Below are 24,334 nucleotides of genomic sequence, written 5' to 3' on the forward strand. Positions count from 1 at the left end.
CTCTATGGTCAGACCCTCAATCACCTCCTGAAGTCTCCCCTCCTCAAGTAGCTCCTGGTGTCCCTGTCCCCCAGGAATGGCCTTTAAGCTGTCTGCCAACCAACCCCACCTGAACCTCAAATAGATCTCCAAGGTGGCTGCCTGAATGACTTCTTTCTGTGCCTCGTTTCTCAAGTGAGTTGCTGAACTATCTCTTGGCTCATCTCCTTGCATCCAAGTCCATGTTCCCCAGTGAACTTCTAAGCTATGTATAAGGCCAGCCCTTTCTGTGCTAAACCCCTTCAGAGCTCCCACAGCTCCCGGTGATCCTGTAATTCTCCCCTGCCCACCTGACCATCTTTGTTGCGACCACCCTGTGCTTTCATGGTTTCTGGACCAAACCCACTCAGCCCTCAATCCTGATGAAACCTATGCTGCCCTCTGACCATCGCCCATGTCTTTGCCTTACCACCTCTTCCTCCCCATTGAAGACTAGCTCAGAGCACACCGTTCTCGGGTGTGGGAAGCCCCTTGTCTAGACTCCCTCAGCACCCCTGCTTCCCTGCACCGGGCACTCATCTCTCTGTGGCATGACTCCCTACCTGCCATCTGCCCCTCCACAATCCAATGAGCATCTCACCTCTGCCCCCAGCCCCAACCCAGCACAGGCCCCAGCGTCTGTCTGGCTCACAAAGTGTGTTTCATCAATATCGGCTGAATTAGTGAACAAGGTGTTTGCCGGTAAAATTACCCAGTGCCCCTCTGTTTCACCATCAGCTCGTCTAGCGGCGTTCCTCACTTTCTTCCTCTTCCCATAGTTCCATCTGAAATTTATTGGGGTGGGGAAATGATATTTTTCTTTTCCCTCTCCCTTCCCTGTCAATTTAAGAACTGTTTTGAGCAATAATAGTGTCATGATAATTTATGGCGTAAAAAAGTTATGGCCTGAAGCTGGGGCCAGTTTCAGGAACTGAAAAAGCACAGGAGGGCTGCAGCCAAGAGGGTGAGATGGGTGTGGTGGGCAAGGGGCTGGATGCTGGTCTGACGCGCCATTCCCTTGGAGGCTGCCAGGAGCCTTGGCAGGGTTCTCACAGGGGAGGTACGGGCTCTAGTTATATTTTAGAAATGCTCTCCACAGAGGATGGGCAGGGAAGCCAGCTACCCAGCATTTGAAAAGGGTGAGGGATGAAACTAGGCAGGGGCACCCTTGAGACCAGGAAAATCAGCAAAATTCCCGGTTCAAAATCTGGGATGAAAAATAGAAAACCTGCCCATACAAGCAGGTGTTCAGGCATTTTCACAGAGTAAATTACTTTGCAGTCCCAATCTTTGCTCCGTTCATTCAACAAGTATTATTTGAAATGTGATTTCTTTTAAGTCTAGAGATACAATAATGAGAAAGACATGGTTCCTCCCTAGGGAGGGGAGTACTTCATCCCAGTGGGAGGGACAAACAGCAAAAAAAAAAAATGAAGGTTACTAGAGTGGTGGGTGGTGGTGAGCGTGTGGAGGAAAGTTTTGCTGGGGCTGCTATAGTAAAGAGGGGGCTGGAGGATGCATCTCTGAGGAGCCATGGCTAACCAGGGGAGGGTATTCTAAGCAGAGGGAACAGCACATGCAAGTGTCCTGGAGTAGGCGTGAGTTTGACGTGTTCGAGACAAAGAAGGAGGCAACAGGAAGAAGATGATGTCAGAGCAGTAGCCAGAGTCCAAGTCCTAGAAGCCAAGTGGGTAGAACACTTCTGACTTATATCTGAGTGAGCTGATCAGTCCCCAGGGGATTTTGAGCAAGAGTAGGTTTCCAGCTACATATCCGAAGGACCACTGACTGGACTGACTCAGGCTGGACTGAAGTAGAAGGCAAAGACACAGGTCCTAGTCAGATGGCTGTTCACATAACACAGGAGGGACGTGATGATGCCCTAGGCTTGGCCACCTAGCAAAGAGGTGATGAGAAAAGCTGATTGCACATGTGATTTTTAGGAGACGCTAATAGGAATAATGGTCCATCTGGGTGTGGAGTATGAGAGAATGTGGGACCTGAGTCCCTCTGGGCCCACTCTGTTTGGGCCACCATAAAAAAATGCCATAGACTGGGTGGCCTATAAACAACAAACACCTATTCCTCACCAGTGACGTTGCTCAGTCATGTCCAACTCTTTGAGATCCCATGGACTGTAGCCTACCAGGCTCCTCATGGAATTTTCCAGACAAGAGTACTGGAGTGGGTTGCCATTTCCTTCTCCAGGGGATCTTCCTGACCCAGCGATCGAACCCAGGTCTCCCACATTGCAGGCAGACACTTCACCATCTGAGGTACCAGGAAAGCCCCTATTCCTCACAGTTTTGGACATTAAAAGTCAAAGATGAAGGAGCCAGTAGATTTGAGATGTGGTGAGACCTGGCTTCCTGATTCCTAGAGAGTTGTTGCACTGTGTCCTCATATGGAAGAAGGGACTAGGGAACCCTCTGAGGCCTCTTTCATAAGGGCACTAGTCCCATACATGAGGGCTCCATCCTTGAGGCCCAATCACCTCCCAAAGGCCCACCTCTCAATTCATCACATTGTGGGTGAGGCTTCAAAACATTAATTTAGGGGTGACTTAAAGACTCAGTCTACTGCTGTGAGTGACTGTCTATCTTACTGAGACGGGAGAACCTTGAAGGTTGGTCAGGTTTGAGGAGGTGCAGGCCACCCAATGCACACCCACCCAAAGATATGCAACACACCTTGTATTTTACTACATGGAATCTTCTATATATGGGCACCCATGCATTCACACAGCAGCTGTGACTCAAACATACCATAGAGACCTTCAAGCGTCTTCTGGTCAGAACTGAATCAGCAGAGGTTTGCTGCTCAGTGTGGATTTGCCCAGGCTTTCCAGCTGGCGGAGTGGTAAAGAATCCACCTGCCAGTGCAGGAGACACAAGAGATGTGGGTTCCATCCCTGGATCAGGAAGACGGAGTAGCAAATGGCGTGCGTATGTGCTGAGTTACTTCAGTCACATCCAACTCTTTGCGACCCTATGGACTGTAACACACCAGGCTCCTCTGTCCATGGGATTCTCCAGACAAGAATACTGGAGTGGGTTGCCATGCCCTCCTCCAAGGGATCTTCCCTTCCCAGGGATAGAACCTGCACCCCTTATGCCTCCTCCATTGGCAGGTGGGTTCCTTAACGCTAGCGCCACCTGGGAAGCCCAGGAAATGGCAACCCGCTCCGGTATTCTCACCTGGAGAATTCCACGGACAGAGGAGCCTGGCAGGTTACAATCCATGGGAGTCACAAAGAGTCAGACATGGCTGAGCAACTGACGGCACACGCATGTAGATTTGCCCACGTAGCTTATTTCTATCACTCGTTGCCCATCCTAATGTGTAATTCAGAGCCTCTCTTCCCTGTTTGAAATGACCTTTCTGCAGAGAGGCAAAAAGACATTTGAGACAAAAGGGCTTACTTAAAAGGAGCAAGATGGGGAGGGAGCAGAGCCTCATCACCATGAGGAGGGGCCAATGTGGAAGACTGGGTCCCCCACCCTGAATTTCTCCTATGGCTGTCTTGTTTGGTTTGTATCAGCAGGGCAAAATGATGACTTGTGGGGGGCCCTAGGCACTTGACTTTCATAAGTCCCTTCTTCCATAAAAAAAATTAAAAATTGTATTTTATGACTGCGTTGGTACCGAGATGAGCGACTGAACTGAACTGAACTGGTACTGAGATAAATATAATCCTGGCTGAATTATATGCATTTTTACTTATGATTTTTAAAGAAACTAAAGCATTTTTGTGGACCCTTAAAAGTATTGTGGGCCGTGCCTGCTATGCCCAATGGGAAAGTCACTCTGTGTACAGGAAGGGAAGGAGGGTGGGTCTGGAGGAGCTCTGGACATCAGAAGAGCCAGGCCTTCATCCTGATTTCTGGACAATGAGCTTCAAGAGCCCTGATCAGTCCCTCAACCTCTCAAGGCCTCTGTCTCCCCACCTTTTGGAGGGCTGGAATTTGACTATCTCTAGGCTATCTACTGGGCTTCCTCAGTGGCTCAGCAGTAAAGAATCCACCTGTAAGGCAGAAGACTTGGGTTTGATCCCTGAGTAGGGAAGGCCCCTTGAAGGAGGGCATGGCAACCCAATCCAGTATTCTTGCCTGATAAAGCTCATGAACAGAGGAGCCTGGTGGGCTCCGTAGGGTTGCAATGGTCCATAAGGCTGCAAAGAGTTGGACACAACTGAAGTGACTGAGCATGGACAGCTGCCTACTAAGCAGTAACTTTCCAAGATTCTAACTAATGTGCACAGACCTCGAGCTTCATTTTTAACTTTCTGACCCCAAGGGAGGGCTCTTCCCCTCAACTACAATATTAAACTTGTTTTTGTTTTCTGGATCTCCTCTCATCAAATCATGTGCTTGTGTGTTCAGCCACTGATTTCCAAAAAGCAGTCATAAAACCATAATGAGTATGGAGATACCAATGTGGAAATGACACAGAGAAAGCCATAAACATTCAAATAAATATATAAATATAAACAAGTCTATAAACCAAACCCTGGAGGTATTTTAAACACATAATGTAGCATTTATATCTCTTACTTTGCACAGCAGAACTTTCAAAGGAAATTCATTTAATTCTATTGCTCACACCCCTAACCCCCATCCAGGAGTAATCGCTAATAACCAGTGCAATTACCGCCTCCCTTCTGATCGAGAGTTCATTTCAAAAGCTCGTTCTTGAATTCATTATCATGATGGAAATGAGCTGAATCGCAGTGGATGTGACCATATGACGATCCCCTTGCTCTCCTTCCAGTTGGATTCAGTGAGATGCCTGCCACAGCCCTGGCCCTGACCTGCCCTGTCTGTTGCAAACATAGCTAGTTACCTGTCAATACCTGGCCCGATTTAAAGAAGCATGTCTGGAGTTCGGAAGAGATCAGATCGTTCTCTATTTTGTTGTGAGCTCGACGGGTGGAGGGTCGCCCCTGGGGAACCTGACTGCAGCCCTGCTGCTTCAAAGGAGCAGAACCTGAGCGTTGGTCAGCACCTCCAGCTGGAAATGGACAAGACTCTCACTGAGCACGCCCCCACTGGCCCCCACTGGCCCCCACTGGCCCAGCTTTCAGGTGCTTGCTCATCCGAAACCCTCCCCACAGCCCCAAGGCTATGCAGGGTCAGATACAGAGCCTGTGGGGCTTCGTGCAAAATGAAACTATGGGGCTCTTGTCCAAAAAGTGAGAGAAATCTAAAATGAAAGTTACTCAAACATAAAAGTTTTTCCGCTCTTCCTTGGAGTTGTTTTCTCACTGTCTCACCTTCTTGGCCTGTCATGGTGTTTTTATCTGATACTATAATGTTGCACCAGCCAGGTGAATGCAGACTCTCCCAGACACCAGGGGTTGCACCCTGCCACTCAGCACACAAATAAAGGCCCACTGGCTACCAGATTCCCATCCCCCAACCCTCAGATGCACATACCTACCCCAGAGTTGAACCAAGCTCTTGACCCCAGCCTTTTGTGAACAATGACCCCTCAAGGAAATGGCCACCTCTGGGTCAGGATTCACTTGGCCAAGATGCCTCGGGGGCATCATCCAGCTCTGACCTCCCACCCCTGGACCTGGGCACCTAGACACACCTGTGCAGAGAAGGCAGCAGCCGTCCCCAGATGCAGGGCAAAGAGGGAGAAGCTAGGCAGGGCCATGGGCACCCAGAGACAGGGGAGCAGTGAGGAGAGACCAGGGGAGGCAGCAGGAGGTAGCACCGAGTGTGAGCTGAGGATCCAAGCCTCCCCACCTCGTGACCCACTCTCCTATCAGACTTCACTCACAAAGCACAAATTTAAGATTTTTAATAACTTAAGGTATGTGAGTTATGAAGAGTTTCAAGATGGCAATTATAGAGCATCAAACCTCAAGCCCAGGCCCTCTTAAGCTCAAAAGCACATACCCTCGCATTGGTCGTGTGCCCATGAGGCTGACTCTGGGCCAATATTAACCACAACCTTCATTTTGCACATGAGAGAACTCATGGCCAAAGTCATGATGCTGGGAAGAGGGGGTGAACACTGAGACTCAAACTCAGTCATCTGGCTCCAGAGCCTCATTCTTCACCTCATCACTATGCTGTCCTTTATTCCAACAAATTTGGCTGGTCCTGCCCAGGGGTATCAGCACCTTGCTACGTCATCTTATGGAACAGGCAAAAGAGAGAGCAGACCCCAACACACACCATCGTACAGAAACAGGCACTCACTGGCTGTGTGACAACGGACAGACCCTTAGTCTCTGTCAGCCTAACCGGCAACATGCGGGTGTTGTGGGAAAAAACACAGAGTCATCAAAGTCCATTGTATACAAGCACCGGGGTCATCTAAAATAGAGAAGACAGGCGAGAGAAACTGACCAGAACCATCGCCTCCTTTACGGGACTTTCCCCAACCCCTTGCCAGGCAACTGACCCCAACCTTGAATCTCCGGAGAGGACAGTGTGCAAATTTTGTAATGCTTTAAACTGCTCAGTGGCCACACAGAAAGGGACAAGGTTGGACCAATTCACCACTCAGATCACTTTAGTAATGTTTTCTGAGTCCGGGCACAAATGCTTTGATCCCATCGGCTAATTCCAGCAGAGTTTTCTTCTGTACTTAGTATGATGGGCTAGTGATCCAGAGGATGCCCCCAGCCCAGCTGACATCTGTGCCACTGAGCAGATGTTTGCTGAATGAATACCATTGGAGGAAGAGTCTGCATGATATTTTCCCTCAAATGCATTGATCAGACTGACCCATTAGTAAGCACTGCTTGGGGAACAAACACCAAATCTGTAATATTGATATCAGCCAGGGTTTTTGGCCTTCCTCAATCAATAGAAATTGACTAGAGGCCACACAAGAAATCCAGGCAAGGCTTCATTTGGGCCCCTGCTGCAGCAACAGGGAGCAAGAGCAAGTAACAGCTTCCCTTGTTTGTGGGCTTCCCGAGGGAGTGGGCAAACCTCTTCTTTACATGGGGTGAAAGTAAGGGTGTGTCCACGTGTCGGGCTACAAGGGTGGCTTCAGTGGTTTGCCCACCCCTTTGTGGTATATGGTGCAGGGGGTATGCTTAGTACCTGGTTTTGTTCCTGACACCCAGTTTTTGCTCCCAGCTCTTTGGAAGTGGAGGGTTTGTTTTTTTGGTCTTTTTGTATCTTTTGGCCCAGAATTTGCCCCAACTGCACAAGCATGCAGTTATTTTTAGTCCCATATAGTTTCTTTGAATTTTGTTGCTCAAGGAGACATTTGTCCAGGTGTAAAAATTGCAGCAGTGCAGCAAAGGGTCCAGGCTGTCTCAATTCTATGAGACACAGCCTTGGTGACCCTCAAGCTCTTGAGTCTTTCCTGCTGAACTAAAGTGCGTGACATGTGCTTCCTCAGACACGGTCGGGGTGCATTTCCTTTGGTCTTATCAAAGAAGCTGTTACTTTGGCAGGGCTGTCTGAAGGATCTGAACCATCAGAGCTTTGTCACTGGCCACTGCAGCAACTCTCTCTAAGTGAGGGTGTGCATGGCCATACAAGATGCCCAAGGGTCTCTGTCATTCTGGGATCCAGGGGCCTGTTCCAGGAGTGTCAGTTCACTGCCTAGAGCAAGCCAAACACATCCAGAAAATTGCCAGGACTTCAGCTCCAAACTTCAGCCAAGGATGTTTAATTCACAAACTTTGCAAAGCTGTAGATGAGGCCTGTGACAGTCAGGGGTTGTTGGGACCGTGAAACAAGGCAGCACATGTGAAGTGCTTGGCACAGGCCTGGCTCACAGTCCTACTGAAGTGCCAGTCTCTGAAGGGAATGTAATCTGTCTCGGGGAGGGTTAGTGACCGGAATGATTTGCCACTCCTTCCTGAGGGGTATGGACTTCCCTGGTGGCTCAGACGATAAAGCGTCTGTCTACAATGCAGGAGACCTGGGTTCGATCCTTGGGTCAGGAAGATTCCCTGGAGAAGAAAATGGCAAGCCACTCCAGTACTCTTGCCTAGAAAATCCCACAGATGGAGGAGCCTGGTACAGGCTACTGTCCATGGGGTCACAAAGAGTCGGACATGACAGTGACTTCACTTTCTTTCTTTCCTGAGGGGTATTAGAGGCTATTATTTGCCCTAGAGAGGAACAGCATGAGGGCATTAGACACTGATGAAGGAAGTAGGAGGGTGGAAAAAGAAGTTTGAGGCAGGCTGAGGAGCACAGATCATGGAAACTGAACACACATTTTAGCAGTAGATGTGGCTTCTCCACAGTCTGGCTCTGGACACCCTAAGGACAGAGTTAGTGTGAGGTCTCTGCTGTAACATAGAAAGCATCAACCCTGGAGATTCATTTCTGCTGCCACCAGCCTCCCCAGAGACTTAAAACATGGAACTCTAATGGGGCACATAGATTTCTGTTCCCTGGAGAAACTCAGGTCCTTACAGAGATCAGAAGACATAAAAAAAAAAAAAAAAAAAATCACTCAGGGTCTTTCAAAGAGCTCTCCTCTTGATTTTTTGTTTCTTGAGGCCAAACAGCCTGTACTTCCTCCTTGTAAAAGGCAGACTCTGAGTGCTTTCTCCAGAGCAAAAATCGGTTGACACTCCCCGCTGATGGATTCAAACATTTTGACTGAACTCATTCAAATTCCCGTCAGTTGAGTCAATTGATGTCATATCAAATAACTGTCAGCACAACCAGCCAAGTCGATTAGACACCTGGTCTTTTTAGTTAGCTGAACTTGTTATGTCTAAAAACAAAAACAAGAAAAATCAAGATAAAAATAGCTGATCGATTTAGTTAGCAAATGACTAATAAATTCTATCAAAAGAGGACATTTTTGTCAAACTTCTTTGATTTTTTCCACTACTAATCTACTACATCCACTAAAATCCATCAGTTGTGTGTGTTGCGGGGAGGGGGTGCAGTATTGAACAGATATGTCAGCTTGCTGAACAAGCAGGCAAGTGAACATCAGAAATGAAATCTTCTGAAAGATGCCATCAGAATGGCCACAATATCATGCTCAATCATCCACAATAACGATGAGAAATGGGATCCTGCAAGAGGTTCGACAGATAACCCCTAATCACACAACAATTTTGTGTTGAAGACCATTTTTCCATTCTCCCTAGAAATTCCCCTTCCTGTCTCTCATTTGTCCATAATTGATAAGAAAATGGGGTGATTGCCTAGAGTCTGAATGTGCCTGGATTGCCCATCAACAAACAAGCCAATGGCAAGTGCACTGAAAACTGGAAGTTAGAATTTACTGGGCCTCCTTGCATGTTCTATCACACTGAATTAATTCTGAAAGATGTGATTCCTACCCAAGTCCAGAGGATTATGATAAACTCAGTGTTGAAAATAGTCAATTTTTGACCTGAAAAAGTGAAAAGTAAAAGCATTAGTCGCTCAGTCGCGTCCAACTCTTGGTGATCCCATGGACTGTAGCCCACCTGCCTCGCCTATCCATGGAATTCTCCAGGCAAGAATACTAAAGGGTTAAAATCAGGTTCTTTCTTGGTTACAAACAAAACCTTTAAAGCTGGCCTTTGGCACTCTGCTTCTCTGCCTTTACTCCCCTCCCTCCCTAGCAGCTCCCCACCTCCTCCTAGATCCCGTCCCAGGATCCTCGGGGCTCTAATACTGTCTGAGAGCTGTCCCCAGAGGGGGAACCATTTACTAGACCAAGTCACACTGAGGGATGTTTGGCTCCCTGTGCTCTTTCCAAAGCTGCCTGTTTTTCAACAGAAGGTACCCAAAGAGGTCTATGTTTAGCTCAGAAGAGTAAATTACTAATGACATACAGTGGTCCCTCCATACAAGCAGGGGATTGGTTTTTGGACCCCAGTGTATACCAAAATCTGCAGATGCTCAAGTCCTTGTAGAATGGCATAGTACAGTCTGCTCTCTGTATCTGTGGATGCAGATGCCACAGTATGGAGAGCCAACTGTAATTTCAGAGTCCAGGTGTCAGCAGACATGGTTTTAACAAAACCAGGTATTGTAGAGAGACATCTTGCTTAGAGAATCAGAGAGTATTCACTCTCAAAGATATTCATACAGAATTAAATGACCCACTTTGGTCTGATTCAAATTTTCCACTAGTCAGATTTTTCTCCTGGTCATAGACATTGCTGCAATGGGAATAAGCTGATTATTTATTGCTGGTCACATACCACCTACAATTCACTTTTCCAATTTTCCTGTGCTGCCTATACAGTGCCACTTTGTCAGTCCCTGCAGTTTATTGACTGTTTTCTGATGGCTGGGGTAAACAAATTACTTCAACAATGGCTGTGGTTCAAAAAGGGCATTGCTTGCTGGGTTCTAAATGATGGACAGGTGTGTGAGATCCAATTGGTCCTAATGTCAGGAAGCAATCCACCATCACAGCGGGCAGGGTACAGTAACCCATCCTATCAGGGACATGATTTTGAATGGTACATAATATCTACCTTTTTTTAAATTTGAGCATCAGACAATATCCAGATCAAATGATTTCACAGATAAACTATTCCAAATTTTCAAGTCTACTTTTTTAGCATACACTGAGAATATACTGCACAGTAACAACTCCACTTTATAAATGCAATAAAATCACCAATAACCAAGAAGTTCACATTATTTCATTAAGCCAGAGTTCATTTATTGGATCTAGGGCAGATTCTTAGAGCATCTAGACCTAAGTCTATGTGTAACTCAGTGGTCTCTGAATTTCTTTACTATGCAATTATACCAGAAAATATTTTTGAGCAGGCACTCCAATATGGTTGTTTAATTATAATTTATATTCATTCACTTATAGCAGCCAATATGCCAAGGCACCATACACACTTAGGTGAGGGTCATTTTTAATGACAGTGAATGTAAATCCTTTATAAAGTCAACTTCATAATTTTGACCCTTTTTTGGCCTAATTCTCATCTTGGCTAATTAGGTTGCTATTGCCTTTACTTCCTAATGTGGCTGATAATGAGTTTATAATCAGAACTGAGGAAACAATAGTCCCATCCCTTTCTTGGAATTTATGTGGGCTTATCTTATTCAATCTTTCTTTATAAACTGAAGTCTCTGTGCAGGTGTCATTAATTAACTGTCCATTTTGTGTAAATCCTTAAAAAAAAAACACATAGAAGTTCTAGTATTCTCTAGCCACATCCCAGTGGACTGTCTTATGTACCCCTCCATATGAATACCCCCGTTTAGGAACCACTGGCTCTAGTTCATCTTAAAATACAGCCTTTTCTGGAGAGAAGGGTAAAGAGGGTCACTGAGACCAAACCAGACTTAAAGTCCTGCCCAGGAGTTTTGGCAACTTGGGGGCACTGGGAAGCATTGAAGAGTCAGAAGAGGATATGACCCTATTTACGTTCCTACAAGATTATGCTGGATGAATCTAGGAGAATGGATCGAGGAGCATGCACAGATATCAGGAGGTGTAACAGGAGAAGTGATAAGGTTGCAGCCTTTTAAATGGAATGAAGTGGGCAGATTCACAAGATAGTAAAGATCTGGTTATTAATTAAACCTGCCCAAGGTTAAACATCCAGTAGGCAGCAGAGCTAAATTTAGATCCCAGGTCTCCTCGCTCCCAGTACAGTGATTTTTCTTCTGATTTGCCATGTCAGAGAACACCTGGTCCCTCCGTTTTATCCTCCCTGGGGGAAGCTGGTGATCGGGAGCTGAGCCCGGACAGCAGCCTGCAGTTTCCAGGGGGGTGATGAAGGAAGGCAGCAGGAAAGGAAAAGCACTACCTTCTCCAGATGTATTTGTCTTTACAGGATCCATGAGGGGGCTCCATGAGAGTCTGTGTTCTGGGAATTAAATCCTATATTGAAACAACACACTTTCCAGTGATAGCAAACAGAAACTCCAAGAAACTGTTCATTCAAACCTGCTGCTGCAGCTGCTAAGTCGCTTCCGACTCTGTGTGACCCCATGGACAGCAGCCCTCCAGCCTCCTCCGTCCACAGGCTTCTCCAGGCAAGAACACTGGAGTGGGTTGCCATTTCCTTCTCCCATTCAAACCTAGGCCTTACTGAAAAACATAACCCACCCTGCTGAAGGGTGGAAAGTGATAGGTACGAGCTTGGGAGAAGAAGAAATGGGCTCTTTTACTCACTTCCACCCGGGCAAAAAGAAACTCCAAGAAACTGTTCATTCAAACCTGCTGCTGCAGCTGCTAAGTCGCTTCCGACTCTGTGTGACCCCATGGACAGCAGCCCTCCAGCCTCCTCCATCCACAGGCTTCTCCAGGCAAGAACACTGGAGTGGGTTGCCATTTCCTTCTCCCATTCAAACCTAGGCCTTACTGAAAAACATAACCCACCCTGCTGAAGGGTGGAAAGTGATAGGTACGAGCTTGGGAGAAGGAGAAATGGGCTCTTTTACTCACTTCTACCCGGGCGCCCTCATCTCTCCTCTGGCCTGTCTGAAATTCTTATTTCTTTATGCTAAAAAAGTTACCTCTTCCAAAAATTCCTTTCTTATTTCCCCTTCCCTTATATCCCCTGCTCTAACTCTGAACACTGAGTTTTTTCTTACAGCATTTATCAGTCAGGGTTCACTACATGAAACAGAAAACCCTATAGTCATTGTAAGCAAAAAGGGATTTAACATATGTATTTATTTAGGGCTTACAAAATTTGAGGCAGAGTTGTAGGAGGAAGCTCTCTAGGTTGGGCCAGAAATTACTCCTGGACACTACAAAACTGATTTACCTCTGAGACCACCACTGAAACTTGAATTCAAGAACCCACCACTGTATTCCAAAAATCAGGATGCCAGAATCACAGTCACTACACCTACACCTACTGCTTCTCAAACCCCACAAAGCTGGCGGCTGAACCCCCTGAGTGGCAGAAAACATCATATGTTCATGACCTAACTTTCATCAGAAAACAGTTAAAGACTGCTACACTCCTACCTTCTAAATTTTTCCTGCTGCTAAGTTGCTAAGTCGCTTCAGTCGTGTCCGACTCTGTGTGACCCCATAGATGGCAACCCACCAGGCTCCCCCGTCCCTGGGATTCTCCAGACAAGAACACTGGAGTGGGTTGCCATTTCCTTCTCCAATGCATGAAAGTGAAAAGTGAAAGTGAAGTCACTCAGTCGTGCCCGACTCTTAGCGACCCCATGGACTGCAGCCTACCAGGCTCCTCTGTCCATGGGATTTTCCAGGCAAGAGTACTGCAGTGAGGTGCCATTGCCTTCTCCAAAATTTTTCCTAAATATCTCTAATTGAAAAAAAAACCTGGTTTTCTTCTAGAGCCTAGCTGCAAGGGAAGCTGAAATTTTTGATTTTAGCTTTTCAGGCTATTGGGTAAAGTAAGGTACCCTAGAAGGAAGACTGGGCAAGCCAAGCTACAGGCTCCACCCCACCATGGGAGTTTTCCAAATAATGCAACCTACATCATTTTCACATATCTAACCATCCCTTAGTTCCCAGAGAACAGAAATCATATATTTCATGTTCTTCATGGGTACAACCTTACAAATGAGAGGCTCTTGTTAAGGAAAGCCAAATAATCAAATAATGAGCACTTTAACTGTGTCAGTACTTTCTCATTTTGCTTTCTGATTCTACTCCTGGACTTAAGTGTTGTCTCTGCCTCCCTGAAGGTAATATTGGTTAGTACTTCTCAGGTATGTCCCTACAGAATGAGCCACAGGGCTGGATATATACATTTCTCAATTAGTGGGTTGATTGTATTTCACAGCTGACTCCCAGTCAATATTTTTTCCCAGAAAAAATTTCTGCCCCGTGAGGCTCAATTGATAGGAAACAAATTTCCTGCAAAAGTGTGAGGCAAACGGATCTTTTTTATAGGTCCTGTCATTACATTTTTGCAGCAGACTACCTCCAAGCTGGTAAGCAAGTACCCGCTGCACAATTCTACAGGGTTGATATGAAGGTTAAATAAGATCACATAGGTTAACAATACCTACCACGTTGTAGGTATTCAATAAATATTGGTTCCTTCCTTCTCCCCAAGAACCTTTTCCTCCATTAAAAAATATGCCTTTCTATATTCCTGCTAATAGACTGGCTAATCAGATCCTTGAATAGGTATAAATGGCTGATGTATTCATTATCTACTGATGTGGAACAGATTCCCCAAAACTTAGCAGCTTAAAACAACAATAAACTTTTATTATTCTCAGAATGTCTTATCCAGGAATCCAGGAACAGCACAACTGTGTCACTCTGACTTAAGGTCTCTAATAAGACAGCAGTCAGGATGTCAGCAAGGCTCATCTGAAGGCTTGGCCAGGGCTGGAGGACCCACTCTCAAGGTGACTTAGCTGGTGAGCTGATGCTGGTTGTTGGCAAGAGATCTCAGTTCCCCTCCATGAGAAATTCCTAAAGCTGCTTGAGTGTCCTTATGATGTGGCAGCAGTCTCCCCTAGAACAAGTGAGACAGAAGTGCGAGGCTGTCTTTTATAACAAAGCCTCAGAGGTCATAGACCATCATTTCTACATGTCCCACTGGTTAGGCGGATAACTTCCAAGATACGAGGAGGTGAAGAGTGTTGAGGCCCACCTTGGAGGCTGAGCTGCCACATTTAATAATAGCCTAATCTATTAGCTCTTTTTTCTCTGGATAGATAAATATAGATGATGAGTTTGAATTACAGTTAAAGAATAAAATGAAATGGTATAAACCTTAACAAGGCAAAAACAATAATAGTAATAAAATTAGTAAACACTGATAAAAGTTTAAGAAAACCAATTTCCTCATTTTTCTTAGTGAAGACGTAATCAATATTACCTAAGTATGAAACCTGGAATTTTTTTAATACTGAATTCATTATTTTTTTCCAAATAACTTTTCTGTTTTTTTAGCCTTAAAGATTATAAAAAGCAAAAATATTTCCCATGATAAATAAACATTTATCTGAAGTTTAGCAGTTTCCATTTTTCTTTTGTTGATGTCACAAAAAATTAAATATAATACTTTTAACTTTAAAAGATAGCTTGTAAGGCATGATCCTATTTCTAGAAAATTATTCTTGTCTGTCCATTCTCTGGCTACTTGTGAATAGAAGAGTTGTTTGGAAGGATAGTTCCCCAATGTTTATGATGACCTTTTATGCATCTGCACAATGGAATAAGAATTTGCTCTCTTCTTGTACTCATCAATAATTGATGTTTTCACAATGAGTATATATGATTTTGTGAACATGATAAAGAGGGGCATAAATTAAAAGAATATGATTATTGGGTGGGCTATATTGTCAACTCATTTTTAATGTGTATTTGCAAAAATGTGCATATCTTAAAACTTCAGAATCCCTTGAAGATGTTATAGATGGGTCATCGGTTTTTAGAGGCATTTTCCTAACTCTCAGCCTAATGAGAGTGTAGACGTAATGCTGCCAAAGACAGTGGTGGGTTCAGCTCCCCGCGAGCCATTTGTCTTCTCCCAAATCAGTGATCCTCATGTGCACCACCAATCAAAGCCAAACCCCTTGTAGAGGCAAATCACTGATCAGGGGGGGTCTGTGGAAGCCTAGAATCCTGAGTAAATGCCACTTCTTAATTCACAGTTGGTTGCATGAGCTTTGTGCAGGAAGGCATTAGGAACGTTACCAAAAAATGAACACAGTCATCATGTAGAAGGAAAAGCCCTAGGAGAAAAGAGAAGTGCCTAGGAAACCTGAAAAATGAAAGAAAACAGGCTATGAGATCCCTTAACAGCAATTCAAAGGTCTCTTAAAAGTTGATGTTAGGGAAATGATGATATTAAAAATATTTCTACTAAAAAAAAATAAATAAAAAAAAAATAAAAATATTTCTACTGACAGACAAGTTTCTGGCTTCCATGACTTTTTTCACCCTTGGTCTACAATGGTTTCTCACTGAGCATTTGACTGGGACAACCCCTTGTCATATAGGCTTGTCCTGAATATTGAAGGACTTTTAGCCTCTCCAGTCTTTCTCCAAAACATTCTAGGGATGCCCCTCATCACTGAGACCACCTGCATAACCTACCCTGCCCTCGTGGCAACCAGACAGTCCCATCCCTGGGCCTTTACAGGTTATCTTCTGGTTTCCATTTAGACAAGAGGGGCTTTCTCACTCACTGTTGAATTTCCAGTGACTGGGCCACAGTAGGTGCTCAACAAACACTTTCAAATGAAAAAGCAGTATTCAATATAAGACTTGCTGCAGAGAAACTTTGAAAGATTAACACTTCTAAATATTTACATTATCCAATCCACTCTCTTAAAATCCCTGGTGGTTGGAGTCTTTAGAATTTGTGGACAACCCCAGAACATGCGGGGTGAAGGGAGGTAGGAACTGACAATGGCTGACACCTACCAAGTGCTGGGCAGTGCACTAGGCCCTCTGCACCTGGCCTTGCGAGGCAGTCACCAACATCCTGCTTCACAGTGAGGGCGGACCGGGTCCGACGTGGCACCACCATGAGTGGCAGAGCTGGAGTCTGGCTGAGCTCCAGACTCCATGTACTTTTTGTTCTGTCCCAGTGGAACTTGCTCATAACCCTCACCCCTCCTCTCAGATAAAGAGAAAACACATCTTCGGAGATTTCACAACAAGCTCAGTTTACTTTCCAGTGATGTCCAGACAAATTCCATCTCTTCAGATTTTTTGGCCGTTTAAATATAGCCAACTTAGCTCTCCCATTACCTCAGTCAAGCCTCATGGGGTCAGAGGACAAGCATCTTGGCAAATGTGTTCAGCCACTTCCAAATGCACACATTCCTTGTCACTCAACTGAGGCAACCCCAAGTGACTTCTTTGGGCATCTGAAGAAAGCTCGTTTGGTCAGTCTTATTAGTCATAAGGGGGGAGCAAGGGCAGAATGAAGCTGGAATTGTTAAGCTCTGGTTTTCCTTCTTAGATAGCTGGCCCAGGGTCCATTTCTGAGTTAAGATGATATGCCAGGAGCCACACATAGGCCAGTGAAGAGAAGTGCTCAATTCCTCTGCTCCATCCTTCACTTGATTCGTGGAAGTGGGAGGAGGAAGGAAGCCAGGCCAGGGGTGTGACAGTGTGAAGGTCGTTGCCCCTTCAGAGCAGAGACAACTGGCTCCGGGGCGTCTATCGGCCTCGCCCGGTCGGTCTGCCTGCTTCCTCAGCCTTTCCTTTACGACCAGCGTGTCAGCGTCTCTTGAGCTGTGACCACTTTCTCATCTGTCCTCGCCTCAGTCACACTTTTTCCCCTTTTCATCTTCTTCCTTGTGTCTGGAATTCTCCAGTCCTCCACTCTTGCCTTCCCCTCTGCCCATCCCAACAGTATTTCTCTTCTCACTCTCTCCACGAAAGGTCCCTTTCCACATCAGGTGGGGGGCTCTCTGTCCTCCCCTCTCTGAGAGTCCCACTAATCACTTGATCCCCCAGGGGTCTTCCCTGGTGCCTCCTGCTGCCTTCAGCCCCCACTGAAGTTTCTGGAAAGGCTGCATGAGGACACCACCACCAAAGCCCCCTAACTTCCACTCACCCCAGTGCGGGGCCACACTTCTGTTCTCTTTAGGGCTGGTCAAATCAACAGCCCTTCTGTGTCTCCCCTCTTTATGGCTCTCATATAGATTTACAAGGCAAGGTGAGCACTGGATTTCAATATTCTAACAACTGAATGAGCCTCTGTTTCCATAGGCAGTACATGTTTATTTCTGAAATTGTGCCGCCCCATAACTTGCTTCCTCAGGAGTAGGCTGTTGCTATGACCTGTGCAGCTTGCATTTGGGAAGCAGGGACTTAGCTTCTCAGGTCAAGACACACACACTGGAAAAGACTGGGGTGTTTGACATGTCCTTTCACCTGGAGACAGAGGACGTAGATTACGTTTAACTCTAAATAACCTCTGTTTTGATTTGGTTTTGCTGTTCCTATATCTGTCTGGTTTTGCTTGTTTGCTGAATGCTTGGACCACTAAACAGAGGTTCTGAAATGAATGAAGGTCTTTTCCAGGCCCTCTGCCACCATGCCCAGGGGAGACCCCTGCCCTTCAGAACTGAAAGAGCAGACCTGGGGCTCTTGCTCAAATGCAGATTCTGCTTCTGCATGTGGGGCTGAGCTCCTGTATTTAGAACTGGAGCTGCTGCTCATCACTCTCTTTGACCAGACAGCAAGGGCAGACACAGAGACCTAGGTCAGAACGTCTCTATCTGCGCGACATCAGTAACCCTGGGGAGTTTTGAAGCATCTCACTGCACCTCCAGACCACTCAAGTCAGAATCTCTGGAGAAGGAGCCCAGGCAGCAGCATTTTTAAAGCTCCCTAGAGGAAGATGATGACTTGCGTGTCAAGTTTGAGGATCTCAGCTCTCAGGGTTTAAAGGAAGGAGAATTCACATCTGGCTGAAGGGAAAGGGGAGGCGCTTTGGAAACAACTCTTCCCTACTTAGTTCCCACCAAACCAGCTGAAACAGTGGCTTGGGTTCATCATGTGCAGAAAATGGCTTATGTGAAGCTAATTGTGAAGACTGGGAGACTGAAGGAAAGCCAACTCCTAAGCACATTACTGAGAAGCACTGTCTGAAGTCACAGAGGATGGACAGGCAGGAAGCTGCCCTGGGAGGATCAGCCCAGCTGGTCCTTCAGCTGATGCTGAAGAATGAACCATTAACTGACTCCCCGCCCCTCTTCTCAGCACCCCTCACCCCATTCTAAACACCTCCACTCTGTCCACAGAGGCCTTCAATATTCACCTGACTCTGTTTTACCTGAGTTACGAGGCTCCAAGGACAGCACCTGATGGGATCTGTCCTAGTTTCTGCAACCTCCCAGGGACAGCCTGACTCCCCACTCTAATCGGTGTTGCTTTTAGAAAACAAGCATCTGTGTAGGAAAGAAAATTATCAAGGTTTTATGGAAAAGAAAGGGGGTAGCTCAGAGGCCTTATGCACGTGCCAAACGAAGCCCTTTGGAGAGCTCAAGTACAGAACTCTCTCCCTGCCACAGGGCTGGACCAGGCTACACGCCACCTGGTTACACAGAGTGCCAGCTCACACGGTGGTCCAGCCTGAAAGGAAGCGTGTGTTTGTACACACTGCATTCAAAAACCCAAACCATGTACAGTCAGGCCCTTGGTCTCTGCCTGGGGGCAGAGGGCCATCCTTAGAGAAGAGTCCAGGGGTTGTCAGTCCGGGTTGTCAGCAGGGTTGACAGTGATGCAGGAAGAACCAGGTCCGGGCATTAGGAGGCAGGGTCAGCGCCAGCTCCCATGTCCACCCCATGTGACTTCAAGCAGCGACCATCACTGCTTTGGACCTGTAGTGAGAGGAGTACACCATTCTACCACTCTCCCCACACTGTGGGACCGTTTGAGGAAACAAATGCAGTGATCATCAGGAAAGTGCTCTGTCAAGTATGAAATGCTGTGTGCATGAGGTTTACAGCAGTGCAGAATTGGTAGGGTTCATAGTGTGAATGCTGTGTGTATATGTGTGTGTGTGTGTGAAAGAGACGTGTGTAATTCTTGTGCTGTGAAACAGATCCCAACCACCACACAGGTCAGAGTGCCTCGGACAGGATCAGGGCGGATAATGGAGAATAACAAGCATGCCATAGAATGGAGCCTGAGGGGCCGTGGGGCCAGTGGAGACCGCCCCCAGGACAGGAGCATGTGCTCAGGTCCAGCCCTGAGGCCGAGCCATGGGGAGTAAGGACAGCACCTTCAGTGCTGCTTAACGTTTCCCCCGAGAAGCCCCAAGTGATGGGGGCACACGAGACCTCCTCCCAGGTGAACAAACCCAAAGCAGCCTTTAGGTTGCTATAGACTTAGAAATGTTTGGGTTTTTTTTTAAGTAAAACTTTGGCACTGTACTCTTTTATAAGCCATGCTTGCTTAAATATACAGCTATTTCCTACCCAGACATCCAGAGCAGAGTGCTGTCCTGTACTCTGGGCCCCCGTCACTCCCAGGCCCAGAGTGTCACGTCCAGAGGTATGAGGCACCCAGACCTGGAGCAACTTGGAAGCTTTTTGAGCTGTGGTGTGACCTGGTGTTTTAAGATCCTTTGTCCATCACCAGTGGGGAGCTGGCCTGGCCCAGAGGGAGAGAATAGACTGACACAGACAGAGGCCTCGAAGGAAACAGTGCTGGCCTGGTAATCACTGCTGTTGGCACGGTGAGGCAGGAGTTCCGTACCCGGCACATGGAAGGGCCATCCCACTTGAAAAGTGTCAGCTGAAAAAGGTGTGGTGAGCCCCTTTGAATGTCCTTCCAAACACAAGCTACTATCTAAGGAAGAGATCAAAAGTCTGGTCTCTTACCTCTGCCCCACGTAGAGTCTTGAGACTTCCAGCAGAGGGCCCTGGTTAAATTCCCAGCTGCAGGCTCCAGGCTTGGCCCTGCAGAAGAGCCTAGAAAGATGCAGCCCCCAGCACGCTGGCCAACAGCCATCTAACCCCAGACAGTCTGCAGAGGGCCCAAAGAAGCTGTGTCTCCTGACTCCCGTCCACCCGGCCTGACCCTCTGGCCCCAGTGAGTCAGGCTCCTCTGAGCCCACATCAGACTCACTGGGCTGGAGCTGCCAAGAAAAGCTCTGGGCCGTCCCTAACAAGAGGGAGGGCTCAGCCAACCTCTTACACAATCAGCCCTGAGAATGGCACCTCTCACCTTGGCCCCGCAGCTGGCCAGGCCCCTTCCCCCATTCTCCAGCTTATCTGTCTAGAGACCAGGCCTCTTTTGGCCTTATCCCCTCCCTGGTCTCCCTGGGGATGATCCACCAGCCCATGGGCCTATTCTGTCCCCATTCCGGTGTCCACTGAGCCCTGCACAGCTAATTTCTTCCTTTCAGCAGCTATCCACCAGCTCAGGGATCACCCCGGAGCTCCTGGCCCAGGAACCAGCCTGACTCAGCAAGGCTGAGTGACATCCCTGCCTTCGGTCCCTCTGTCACTGCATCAGGACAGCAGAGTCTGGGGCCTTGACTGGTGAACCAAACCGAAGGAAGCTCCAGAGTTCCATCCCAGAGAAAGGAAGGCTTGAAGTCAACATCTGAAGTGCACTCATGTGAGACAGGAAGGGCATGGACACACACACGGGATAGACAAAACTGGAACCCACAGTGGGTAAAACCCGGGGGCTTGATGTCAGCTCCATGGGTCCAATGGTTTCTGGTAATCAGAGATGTTCACAGTCAGAACAACCCACCTCACAGGGCCATGGGACCCCTGCCAAAAGTCAGAGGCACTCAGCTCCTTCATTGTTTGAGAGAAGCATCAGTCCAGTTCAGTTCAGTCGCTCAGTTGTGTCCGACGCTGCGACCCCATGAACCGCAGCACACCAGGCTTCCCTGTCCATCACCAACTCCCGGAGCGCACCCGAACCCTTGTCCATCGAGTCAGTGATGCCATCCAACCATCTCATCCTCTGTCATACCCTTCTCCTCCTGCCCTCAATCTTTCCCAGCATCAGGGTCTTTTCAAATGAGTCAGCTCTTTGCATCGGGTGGCCAAAATATTGGAGTTTCAGCTTCAACATCAGTCCTTACAATGAACACCCAGGACTGATCTCCTTTAGGATGGACTGGTTGGATTTCCTTGCAGTGCAAGGGACTCTTAAGAGTCTTCTCCAACACCACAGCTCAAAAGCATCAATTCTTCGGTGCTCAGCTTTCCATATAGTCCAAATCTCACATCCATACATGACCACTGGAAAAACCATAGCCTTGACTAGACGGACCTTTGTTGGCAAAGTAATGTCTCTGCTTTTGAATATGCTATCTAGGTTGGTCATAACTTTCCTTCCAAGGAGTAAGTGTCTTTTAATTTCATGGCTGCAGTCACCATCTGCAGTGATTTTGGAGCCCAGAAAAATAAAGTCAGCCACTGTTTCACCATCTATTTGCCATGAAGTGATGGGACCAGATGCCATGATCTTAGTTTTCTGAATGTTGAGCTTTAAGCCAACTTTTCACTCTCCTCTTTCACTTTCATCAAGAGGCTCTTTAGTTCTTCTTCACTTTCTGCCATAAGGGTGGTGTCATCTGCATATCTGAGGTTATTGATATTTCTCCCAACAACTTTGACTCCAGCTTGTGCTTCTTCCAGCCCAGCGTTTCTCATGATGTGTTCTGCTGCTGCTGCTTAGTCGCTTCAGTCGTGTCTGACTCTGTGTGACCCCATAGACGGCAGCCCACCAGGCTCCCCCGTCCCTGGGATTCTCCAGGCAAGAACACTGGAGTGGGTTGCCATTTCCTTCTCCAATGCATGAAAGTTAAATAAGCATAGGATATGCCTTTTGTTCCTAAGGTTCTAAAAATTATGGAAACTCCCCTTTTCCATAATTATATCAATTGCAAAGTTTTAGGAAAAATTAATCAAGTCAATAAATAAAACCTACTAATCACTTTTCCTTCTCCAGAACTCTGCAACCTCAGTAACTCAGTTGGGTGAAAGATGATGTTAGATCATTTGATGTTCATCCCCCACGACAAGGTCACCAGCAGATTTAAACCCAACATGTCTCAGGCTCTTCGACTGTGCACTGATTCACACCAAAAACTCAAGAAGCCCCCACAGCCACAGGCTCTTCTCCTAACTGCAGGAATGTGCCAGGGAGGGTGCAGCCTCTTCCCACTGGGCAGGGGCGTGTTCTTGCATTGCAACCAGAAACTGTCTTTTAGAGAAAAGAGCCAGAAGAATTTCAAACTCAGTACAAGAGAGTGGGCACCATGTTTTCTATGTTGGGAAGGGAACTTGGGTCCAAATATATGGACTGAGGACTCGTCACAGTCTAGCTTCTAACACCCAGTTTCGCCTTTCCTTGCCGGCTGCCCCCTGCTCCAGCAGGGCCCACAACTGGGATTTCCTGGCACAAACCAGGTGTGTATTTTTTTCAGGCATTTCCTTGGCTGGGGTGTTCACCTCCCTCTTGCCGGTTCAACCAAGTCCTGACATGAAGGCCTGAGCCGGTCTCCGCCAGCTGTGGGAGGTTGGGGGACTGCCCTGCGCTCCGACAGCGGCCCCTCTGCCCACACCCCACCCCGACCCTGCCACTTTGCCCCCACACAGACAGTCTGCTCCCTCTCTCCCTGTCTCTGCAGCTCCATGCTCTCTCTGGGAAGCCAAGGGCACACAGTAGGTATTCAACAGGGAGCATCTTCACAAAGAGGAGAGACGGCCCAGTCTATCGGGGGAGCCCCCTAGCGGGAACACTTGGAGAGTCCGGCTCTGGGGAGAAATAGGAGGCCAAAGCAAACAACCCTTTGTGTCCACATTTCTGAGGGAGAGGAGGAGGTACAGGCAGCCAAGGAGAGCGTTCTCACGCCAAGCAGATAATTATGTGTTCTTGGAAGCAGGTTTAATGGACTGGCTCAGAGCAGAGCTGGGAATGGGCTCTGAGGCCTGCCGCCTTCAGACGGAACGTGGCTCGGGCAGCCATTTCCCCGTCCAGTTTTAACAAGTGGCCGACGCCTTATGGAAACTTTTGAAAGGCGCTCTGTTTCAGAGCAGCCAGCTTGCACTTCATCGGGTTGCTTTAGCCATCTTTCCCTTCAGCTTGGGAGCACAGGAAGAGAGGAAACTGAAAAATCACTGAGCGCCTACTATGTGCCAAGAACCAAGTCAGCAGTTTCACTGTCCTAAGAACCCTGTAAAGGGGGAGAAGCAGAGGCCCACAGAGCACCTCGTGGCAGAGAAGAGAATGAAACTGGGCATCTCAGCTTCCGCAGCCTGTGCTCTTTCCAAACACTGACCTTCTCTTTACAAGACCTTTTTTCTGCTGCATGTCTCGCCCCTACCCCAAAGCCAAAATTCCCCCATTTGTAGGATAAACATTCCCATGGCAAAGGAACGCTGTGTTCCCCAGAGGAGATGCAATCACGTTGTTCCTGCTGAGGTTATGTGGGCTTATGAAATAGGACACTGTGCTGAGGGCCTGGCCCCAGGCTGGAGGGTGGCCCCCCTTCTCTGCCTCCCCCAGCTGTGCCCTGCAAGGCAGTTGGAGTAACAGACGAGCCCTGGGTGGGAAACTGGGTCTAATCTTGACTCTATAGCAAGCTGCTGGTTTCCCTGGGTCTCTGCTCCCTGCAGCCATCCCAAGGCAGCAAGCTTGCTTCAGAAAGTGCAGAGAGCTACATCCATGTGAGAAACAACTCTTGGTCTGCTATTCTGGGCCTTGACTTCTCCATCTGTAAATGGGAATATTAACTGCACTTGAGATACTCAAAAGAAGAGAAGATAGAGCCTTTTTGGAAAGACTCTGGAGAGTACTTCCATTGTGCAATGATCCATTCTTTCCATAATTATTAAACATATATTGAGGGTTTATTATGTGTCAGGGTTTCTGCTGGGCAATGCAAATACAGAAATCAACATGGTAACTGGCCCTGTTCTTAAAGGTCTCATGATGTATACACACATTCTTCATCAAA

At 47.2% G+C, this 24,334-nt stretch overlaps 1 long non-coding RNA gene across 1 annotated transcript in view; it reads right to left on the bottom strand.

Moving 5' to 3' along the window:
- Window positions 1–20,448, bottom strand: part of LOC138985412 (uncharacterized) — a 49,713-nt gene extending 29,265 nt beyond the window's left edge. Inside the window, exon 1 of the long non-coding RNA XR_011462464.1 lies at window positions 20,229–20,448. This is a non-coding gene — a long non-coding RNA (uncharacterized lncRNA). The remainder of the gene's footprint in view (window positions 1–20,228) is intronic.
- Between the last annotated feature and the right edge of the window lie 3,886 nt (window positions 20,449–24,334).

Source organism: Bos mutus, chromosome 24, assembly GCF_027580195.1.
Source record: "Bos mutus isolate GX-2022 chromosome 24, NWIPB_WYAK_1.1, whole genome shotgun sequence".
NCBI lineage: Eukaryota > Metazoa > Chordata > Mammalia > Artiodactyla > Bovidae > Bos > Bos mutus.